Genomic DNA, 9,556 nt, shown 5'->3' with positions numbered 1-9,556 from the left:
ATATGAAATACACAAGCCTGTTGTTCACTGCTGTTGCAGTGTAACTCAAACATAAACTGTTTTCTCCTCAAATGCATACACCCCCTTTTATCTCAGAGCCACTTTGTGAGGTAGTCTCACTTTTTGGATTTTTTTGCCAGCAGTTTCAGTGGTATACAGTGAAAGCTCACAAGTTGTTTATTTTTCTGCTTGCTACCCTGCAGTTATGGAGCCTTGTTGCTCTCTTCAGGCATTCATATACACATATGTAGGGTGCCTGACCAGGTAGGCATACTTGCTTTTTTAATGCTAATATAACCTTCCTTATATAGCTTTTATCCCTCAAAGTAGAGAAGAGAAAGCAAGAGCAACCAAATGAAGGGGAACTCATCTTTGTGTTATTGCAAATTCCTTCCACTGTTTGGTGGTATATTCATAGCTCTGTAGAAACATAAAAAACTAAGGCGCTCAGACTAGTAAAACACTAACATTTCAGCCTGGCAGTAGATTCATAGTTGGCTGCTATATGCTGAGTAGAAACTGGCATTGCAGTTACTGATTTTGAGCAGAACTAACCATACTTAATGAGCCTTGAAAAGAAACTATTAAATTTGCTGTCTTTGTCATGATTTGATCACCTGTATGTCTTCTGTTTTTCTTTAACTGGTAATAAAATGTTTGTTTGTTTGTTTGTTTGTTTTTTCATAGGAGAGAATAGTATTGAAACATCCTCCATTTTATAAATAACAAATTGTAAGATTTTTTTAAATAGAGTTCTTTACAGGATCTAAAATCTATACATGCACATTTTAAGACATATTAAAGGATGGTGGGCTGGCTGTTAGTACCAGACTTAAACTGTTTTGCAACTAAAGAAAATAACTTTTTGACTAGATTTTTTTTTAAAAAGAATATGCAATTTCCTTGTTTAAATTTAGCTGTGAGTGTAAAGTGTCACTGTGTTCCATGAAGACTGTGACTTTCCTGAAACAGCATGTGGTTTTGTGATGTAAACTGTTTAATGTGCCCAAGAGCGATAATGCTTTCTCGTGACTCTTCCTCCATCACATATTGTACACTCCACCTCAATGGACTGATTTTATTTACTGCTGAGTCAATATTTACCACTTTGCTACTGCCTGCAGTAGTTTTAATCCCTGTCTGAGCAACTGAACTGTACCAGGAGCTTTTTAAATTGTTTAGGTCTTAATCCTGTCAAATTCAGTGAGTTTCTAATGAAAGTTAAGGGTGCTGAACACCCCAAAGCACCCAAAGCACTAGAAAGAAAGGCCGATTGCAGAAACGGCTCTAAGAAATACCATATACTTCCCATTTAAAGTTTGATTCTTCTTGTAGCATAACACGATATGTATGTGAATTTTAATATTTCATTGCAGAGACTCACCAGGAAATATTTTTGCTGTACAAAACACTTGATTTCACAGATAAGAGTTGGCACAGGCAACAGCAGGATTTCTTCTCTGTCCTAGCCTCTGTTAGTAGGTAGAATTGCAAAAGTGCATCTATACATAATATGTAGGGGGGGAAAAAAACCACTATGCGTAGTAACCATGGCAGAGAGGTATCTCAGGTGTCTTGATAAGATAATGGGCCATTTGATGTTGCTGATATCACCATCGACAGCTGTTTGGTGGAGTGGGCAGCAGCATCATGGAAAGGGGGAAAATCCACTGTCATGTTTCCTGGGGCAGGCGCCAGAGGCAGCTGCCTTTGTGGCAGCTTCTGTGTGGATGACAGCAGGGAAGGTTTTCCTGTCGTATACAGATGGTGGGTGAGAAGGATGCTGGTGATGCTTTATTTGCCTAGGCCTGGTTATTACTGTTTATTGCTTCTATTGCAATAGCCCTGTAGGAACTGATCAAGCAATAGGGAAATACTGTGTGAGGAAGGGCATGTATAAAACCTGGAAGGTGCATTTTCCATAGTGTTGTTCTGCCTCTACATAGCAAGTAACAGGATTTTTTTCAGTGCGTGTGTCAACAGAAGGGATCCTATTGTACCAGAAAGATACACCTGAAAAGGAATGAAATCTATGAGAAAGTAAAAGAGAAATTATATACAACAGCCATCAACAAGCTGATGTCCTACCTGCTTTGATACACACCGTCACTTTGTAAATACAGACTCAGATCTTGGCAAGCCTGTTTCAGTCTTTTCTTCCAGGTTAGGTATATTTTTTTTTGTAAGCAGTTTACTCTGCCAGGTCTTCAGGCAATGATTTAAAACCACAAAATGTGCTTGAACTGTCCGGATATTAAAATGCCAACAGGGTAAATAAAAAAACAGCCGTGCAAAGCTTTATTAAATAAAAACAGTTAGCTCACATGTAAAAAATTGTAACTGGTTGGGGGTAGACTATCAGCTGTATTGTAGAGAACATGCCCTTAAACACACTTTGGAGGAAGATAAATAAATTTATCTTCTGCAATTCCAGTGTCTTATTCTGTATTTTAACTGCTGAATTTCCATTGCAAAGGGCACTGTCGTTTGGTGGCACTGGAGAATAAACGGTAATTCTTTTAATCAATACCAGTGTCTGTAAGGAATTTTTGTTTGAACTTTACATCAAGTATATTATCTTTTTTTTTTTTTTTTTCTGGAAGAATTTGAAAAAAAACAGGTAGCAAATATAGTCACAAGGCAGAAGAGAAGCATAATATGCATGCTGTGTTTACTTCTACAGTTTATCTTCTTCCTAAATAAAAATAGAAAGACCCAGCCTCACCCCAGGAGAAATAACATTGATAGTAATCAGATATAATCTATAATTAGATTCTGTGTTTAAATATACCAGTAAAGAGAAGAAAATAACTAACTAACTAATCAGCACTCCAAAGCCTAAAACTAGCAATTCAGTCTGAGAAATTGTTTCCTGTTCTTGAGTTCCATGTAAAATTTACAGTCCTGCTTAACTTTTTGGGAGTCTGTATGTGCATATGTGTGTGTTTTTGTGTAAGAGAAAGAAAGAGACTATGAATCATCACTAATGCATGCTACTTGGCATGCTTTCAGAATGCATAGCAATAAGCAACGATTACTTGAAATATGAGGAGATATGAATTTTTAATTATTTCATTGCCATATGATTCAACTAAAAGCTCATCACCCTTTGGTTTACAAGATTTTTACCATTATAAGAACTCACAGTGTTTTCATATTATATAAGAAGTACTGTCTAATATGAAGTGGATTTTTTCCTAGATGAGCGCTACAGCTTTTGCATTAACACCAAATGACAGATCAATATTTCATTATTTGAATGTGCTATATAATAAGCAACAACAAAAAAAAAAGAAACAATATATCAAAACCATTAAAATAGCCAGTTTGGTTTTTATCATAGCTAGGTGAAATTTACTGTGACAAATATAATTTTCCATTGACTTGTTGATAAACATGTAATTAAAAATAACAGTCCTGAGGAAAGCTTTGATGAAGTATTAAACCCTGGTTTCAGTACTGCTTGCACAGTTTAAAAACTGTCATCTTCAACTTACAAAACCAGAAGCAGAAGAGGGCTCAAAAAAAGCCCCCCAAACCAAAGACAAAATCAAACTCCTAGAACTCTTTAACAAAGCAATGTGTCTGTTTCACCAAAGGACATAGATATTTCTGGGGGGAAAAAGGAAGTATGAAGATTTTACATTCTGTAATTTACATGTTAATTCTAAACTGGTTTTAGTTATGAAAGCTTTGAATTTATGGGCTTCTGACTTAAATACCATCACTGCATTCTTTTTTATGAAGATACATTGCATAAAGACCACAAACACATTATAGGTTTGGAAAATAGTAATGGTTATAGGGCCATTTGTGTAATATTATATTAAATAAAATAATTGAATTGAAAGAAATTTAAAGTTTCTTAAAAGAAGGAAAATGAGCGCAACTGTATATGGCCCACTGGTCAGATGACTGGAAGAAGAATGGAAATTAAACACAATGCAAATCATGCACTAAATGTATCCACTTCTAATTTTATCGTTTTTGGAGAAATCTAATGAGAAGAATGTCAACAAATAATTTAATTCCTTCCTAAGGCAAGTGCTCTAAGTTTCAGTCAAGTGTGTATTTATTCACAAGAGGAATGAACTGAGAGACAGACTTGGGAATTTTCCAAATTCTTTCATGAATACTAAATACATACTAAATAAGAATATGATCCTTTTCTATGTAAATCAGATAAGTGACATCTGACTTGGTGTGTGGAGTTGATTAATACTGAAGTATTTAAACATTGGTGAAATACTTTTTCGGGCAATATGCCTGGGAACCTGCCACTGGAGCGGGGTGAGAGTCTCGCCAGTGCCCTCTAAAGATGGTCTTTGTTGTCTACTTGTTGCAAATATTTGGCAATAGCCCCAGTAGGAGATGATCACAAGGCACAGTGGACAGGAATAGATACCTGAGTAAAGAGTGGAGTGTGCTCCTTCTCTTCTATTACCAATGTCAAGTAAAATGTGTGAGCTCTTGGCCTAAGATGGCTGGGACACTAAATTTATTCACAGGTGCCATTATTAAGATAAGTTTTTTTTAACCTATCTTCCAGTGCTTTGCTGGCAGGCCCCACTGTGGCAGCCGTCAGCAGCATAAACGTGCCTGTCACGTCTCTTCAGGCTCATTCACAGCTCCCTTTGTTGCTGCTTTCGATCTTGCAAATGGGCCGTGAACACAGGACAAATTAGGTGATGTATGGATTGGTACAAACTAGATTATTTTATAGTTTGCTTCTCTCCATTAAAAACTGCCTGCACTTCCCTACCTCTACATAAAGGAGTTTACTCAGTATAGTGTACACGCTGAGTAGATCAAGGTGGTATAAATGTATGTTTCCAATGATTTAAGGTATTCATTGATACACCGTTCTGACTTTGCAGTCCACACATCACACCAAGAAAATTTCTGTCGCGCTCAAGTAAATGAACTGTGTGCAAATCCAGATAATCTGAAGATAAACCAGTTACAAATGTTATCTATAAGTTTGTCACATTTGTTCCTATCAGCACAGGCCTTTTAATATAGAGGCTATTTTATTAATTTTACACCTGAGAAGGGCATGCAAAATTGACACACTACAACTGTTTTCGCTTTATCTGTTTCACAAATTTAGGTGGCAGCACCATAACAAAGACCTTTGCTGCACATGATTGCACAGATACACAACATCAAAATCTGTGTCAGATGCAGCTCAAACTACAGGAAACTCCAAAATGTCCAGCTTTGCATAATATTGTGCAGATACAAGATGCACTAATTGCTATATTTGTGTTGTTTGGCTGTTGAGTGGCTTTTCTTTCAGTATTGCATAGACACAGTGCTCTTGCTTTTGTGATTTTTTTTTTGCATGTGGATGTCAACTTAGCTGGCCTTGAACATGCAGGAGATTTATTCCTTCCAGCCTATTTCCCACTCTTCACTCAAGTGCATCCTGATTTTTCTTACTGATCTCAGTGGAAGAGCATTGAGCCATCTTTTCCTATTATCGCACAGCAGTTCTCATTGCTCTGTGGATCACAGTGTTGTAGCATGGGACTTTGAATTCCTCTGTGCTTCAGATCATACTTGTCACAGGAAAAAATAGGGTGTGATTATTCTGGGTTTGTTCACCAACATGCTTCCAAGTCCTCAGATATAAATCTATATGTGCACAGAATTAATACCATGAAAAAAAAAATACAGCTTTCTATATTACTTTTATCCTTGGGTTTTCTTTTTTCCACAAAATTTTCAGTTCTCACAAGGGGAATATGGGGATGTTTCAAGCTTCTTGAGGAAGCAGACCCATAGCCAGACTCACAGTTCAAATGTGACTGAGCACGCTACAGCAGATGGGAGAGACCCCGTGGATGTGACCTGTGGAGGACACTCTTGGTTTCGCAGCCTGCTCTGGTGCTGTGTGCCAGGACTGGAGCACCAGGGCTGGTTCAGCCTGGACAAGGGGGTGCTTGGGGACACCCAACAGCAGCTGCCAGTGTCTAGGAGGGGCTGCCAGAGTGCCGGGGTTTTATCAGTAGGGGATGGCAGGAGGGTGAAGGACAGGAGAAGCTGCAACCAGCTGCAAGGAAACTTTTCACCAGGAGGAAAGGTGAGCAAGGGCACAGGCTGGCCAGGGGCTGTGCAGTCTCCCTCCCGCCCTGAGCAGCCTGGTCTGACCCATGGCTGACCCTGCTGGGAACAACATCTTGTACCACGTACCTCCAGAACTCCTGCTTCACAAGGATTATCCCATGGCACCATGGTCCTTTGATTCTAGTCCCTGCTCACTATTAATGATGGTGAGCTTGTCCTTTACATTAGCAGAAAAGTATTTAACCTTGCAATTTTATATTACAATCTTTCATATTAAACACACTTTCAATATGAACCATCTTGAAAGTGCTTCGAACAGTTTCAAGACTGTTGGATGAAGCAGACCCATAAGAGGCAGCTCTTTCTCCCTCCTGCTCACTGCAGCTTCTAACTCCTTTTTCCATGTAAGAGCTGATAGAAAAAGATGTCTACACTTGTTCCGTTTCATGTTTACTTTGCTGCTACATGTTCCTCATTCATATTTCCCAGTAAAGATAAAGGGGAAATGGCAGTTTTTTCCTGAAAGATGGTAATTCAAAACCTTGCATTTCACAGGAATATGAGCAGTTTGCTCAGTAACGATTGCTCTTTGAGCCTACCACATGCTTCTGTGCATGTAAAAATCAACTTGAGGCTTCAGCATCCTGGAATTCCAGCCATTTTACTTTTCTTCATATCTTTATGATGTTTTTCATTAATTGTGGTGAACTATGGTTTTTGCTGTCTTGGTTAAATAAAGATTTCTGGCTACTATTTCATGTTAATGAACAGTTCTCCTGGTGATTTTCTGTATTTTAAGCCACTGTTCTGAAGTTCAGCTGAGCAAACCTTGGATCCTTTGTCAAAGGCTAAACTTTGGAAAATTTGTTTTTTATTGCACTTCCCAGTAAACAGTTCAGTGGATAATATCTGGGAATGTATGTTTCTCAATTGAATCTTTAGTCTTCCACTATTTCTTTAAAATCCTGACCACTTATGATGAAGTATTAGCAGACACATCAATTTTAATGTTTTATGTTTGACAAATATTGCTGAAGGAAAAGTTTCTAAAGTGACTGGAAAAAGGGCGCCTGACATCCCAGTGTGCCCTGTAAAAGTACAGCTGAACAGAACATTGGCTTCCAGAGGCCTTTGATTAAAGCTCACAGTTAAAGATTTCAGTCAGTATCCTTAACCAGTGCACTCACAATCTTTTCTCTCCATGTGACGTGCCACCTCTGCATCAGCAGTACAAGCTGATACAGGTGAATTACACGTCAACACTTGTCAGCTTCCTAGGGACATTTAACATGCAGGAGTCTCCACTCTGCAGTCCTGAAAACAAAAGCTGTCTACTAGGTACTATAAAGCTATAAAGCTGTGGAGGACACATTGACCCTTATCTACAGTATTTTAGCAGATATCACTTCAAACACTGCCCACTGCTTATTTTGATCTTTAATCACTGAATTTCACATTTTCTTTTGCATTTGTGTTCTTTATTTTCACTTCCATTTTACAGATACCAAATGACATCCACAGCATACCAAGATTATGTGACCAGCCATGCTTGTATCTATACAGTGCACAGATTTTGAATTTTGAATCTGATTTTAGGCAAGGATTTTCAAATTAGCCTGAAGGTCTCAGCTACGTATTACTGTAATGTGCGCCAGGTCATCAGAGTTGCAATCACAGGTTTTGTGATTAGAATTACCTCTGTTATTAACCCAGTACTATGAGTGAGGCCATGATGCAATCAAAAGCCTTGTTAACAAACTTCCAGATCAGAGCTGAAAAGACTGTATTTGGAAATGTGTTTACATTTTACAAATGTTCATTTTTTTCTTTTAGAAAAGAAATTAATGAGAATGAATGATCTGTCACATTATGTATTTCATTTACCTCGGCTGTTTACCCTAAGCTGTTTCAAAAAAGGAGATTACACTTGCGCATGACCTCATAAAATACCTTTATGAAATTCCATGTGAGTTTCTTATGCAAAATGTGAGATCTATTTGCAATAGATAAAACCAAAAGCAATGGAGAAGGTGGTTTTTACAAACATAAAACCAACCAGACTCATGAGCCAACTTTGGCAACTGAAATAGCACTTTAATGTATTTTGCCAGATTACGGTCTCTTCCACATCTTTTGCAACTAACCACTAACAGCAAAATGAGGAATTGAGCACACAGAGATTTGCTGAATCACAGAAACATAGCACTGTGCAATGGGCATGCTGGCAGGGAACGCAGCCCGAGTAGCAGGCTGGTGTGCTGCTTCACAGCACAGCGTGGCCGGGAAAAGACAAATGATGTGGCGGCAGCAGCAGAGAAATAGGAATAGAAAAATGGTGGCTCACAAAAGGAAGAGTGAGAGAAAAATGAAACAAAAAATACCATGACGACTAACTTTTAGCTGGCAATACTTGGATATATTCGCCCTTCCAGCAGATGATGACTTGGCTCTGTACAGGGCTGGCCCACATCGAGACAGCGACCATGGGCCAATGCCAGCCTCAGCAGGCACCAGCGCACACTCAGGAAAGCAGTACTTCTTCCCAGTATTTACATTTTTTATGAATCTTTTACATATTTACTGACACCAGAGATCTGAATGGAAAGATGGACTTTTTTTCCTCCTCATTCCTTCTTCCGGCACATTTATGTCAACACTTATGGCTGGCTAGCCACAGAGTAAACTGAGCTGGTCTGAGAATTAACAAGAGAAAGAAACTTGCAGGGTGGTTGTGTGGCCCCTTGATGACTTGAGTGAGGACCAGAGGAGAGGGATGGGCGGGGGAGGGGGGAAGAAAGGTAAGATCATCACCTTCAGCTGCAGTGACAAGTTATGTACAGCTTCAAATTATGTGTCACATTTAGAAATATGCTGTGACTTTTAAAGTTTGCTAAATATATGTAGGCTTGAACAACATGCTTATTTGGGCTTGATGGAAATTGGTTGGAGGCAGCCTGCAGCAGCATTGTCTAACACCTGCTACACTGCCAGCACTCACCAGTTTCCAAGCTGGAACAAGCAAACAATATTTTATGGGAACTCAGTATGCACATGTCTGTTAACAGTTCTTGATAGGAGAAAGGATTACTAATCCACTATTAAAAGTGACTACCTTACCAGGAATAATGCCTGCAAAGCCATTGGTATCTGTCCACCCAATGCAGAATGCTGAACTCCAAGAGCAGGTAGACTGCAAACAGCCATACAAGCATTGAAGTATTTATTAAATTCATTTGGAGTAGCAATCTTTCTGTCTAATTAGTAACATTTTATAGTAATAAATGCAACCAAAATGCTTAAAAGCTGCCTCTTAATAATATCTGCTGACATAATTGTATTTATGCCAGAGGCTTTGAGTTCTGCTAGTATACCTGTGTTAGGTAAAACATATTTGCAAGTGATGAATGATGTCTCCAAAAGTACGTAGTTGCAGACCAATCTTCACGCTCCTAAGGGATCATCTCTTCAAAATGGGACTATCTAAGCC

Source organism: Nesoenas mayeri (genome assembly GCF_963082525.1).
Source record: "Nesoenas mayeri genome assembly, chromosome: Z".
Lineage (NCBI taxonomy): Eukaryota > Metazoa > Chordata > Aves > Columbiformes > Columbidae > Nesoenas > Nesoenas mayeri.
This window is presented reverse-complemented; position numbering follows the sequence as displayed.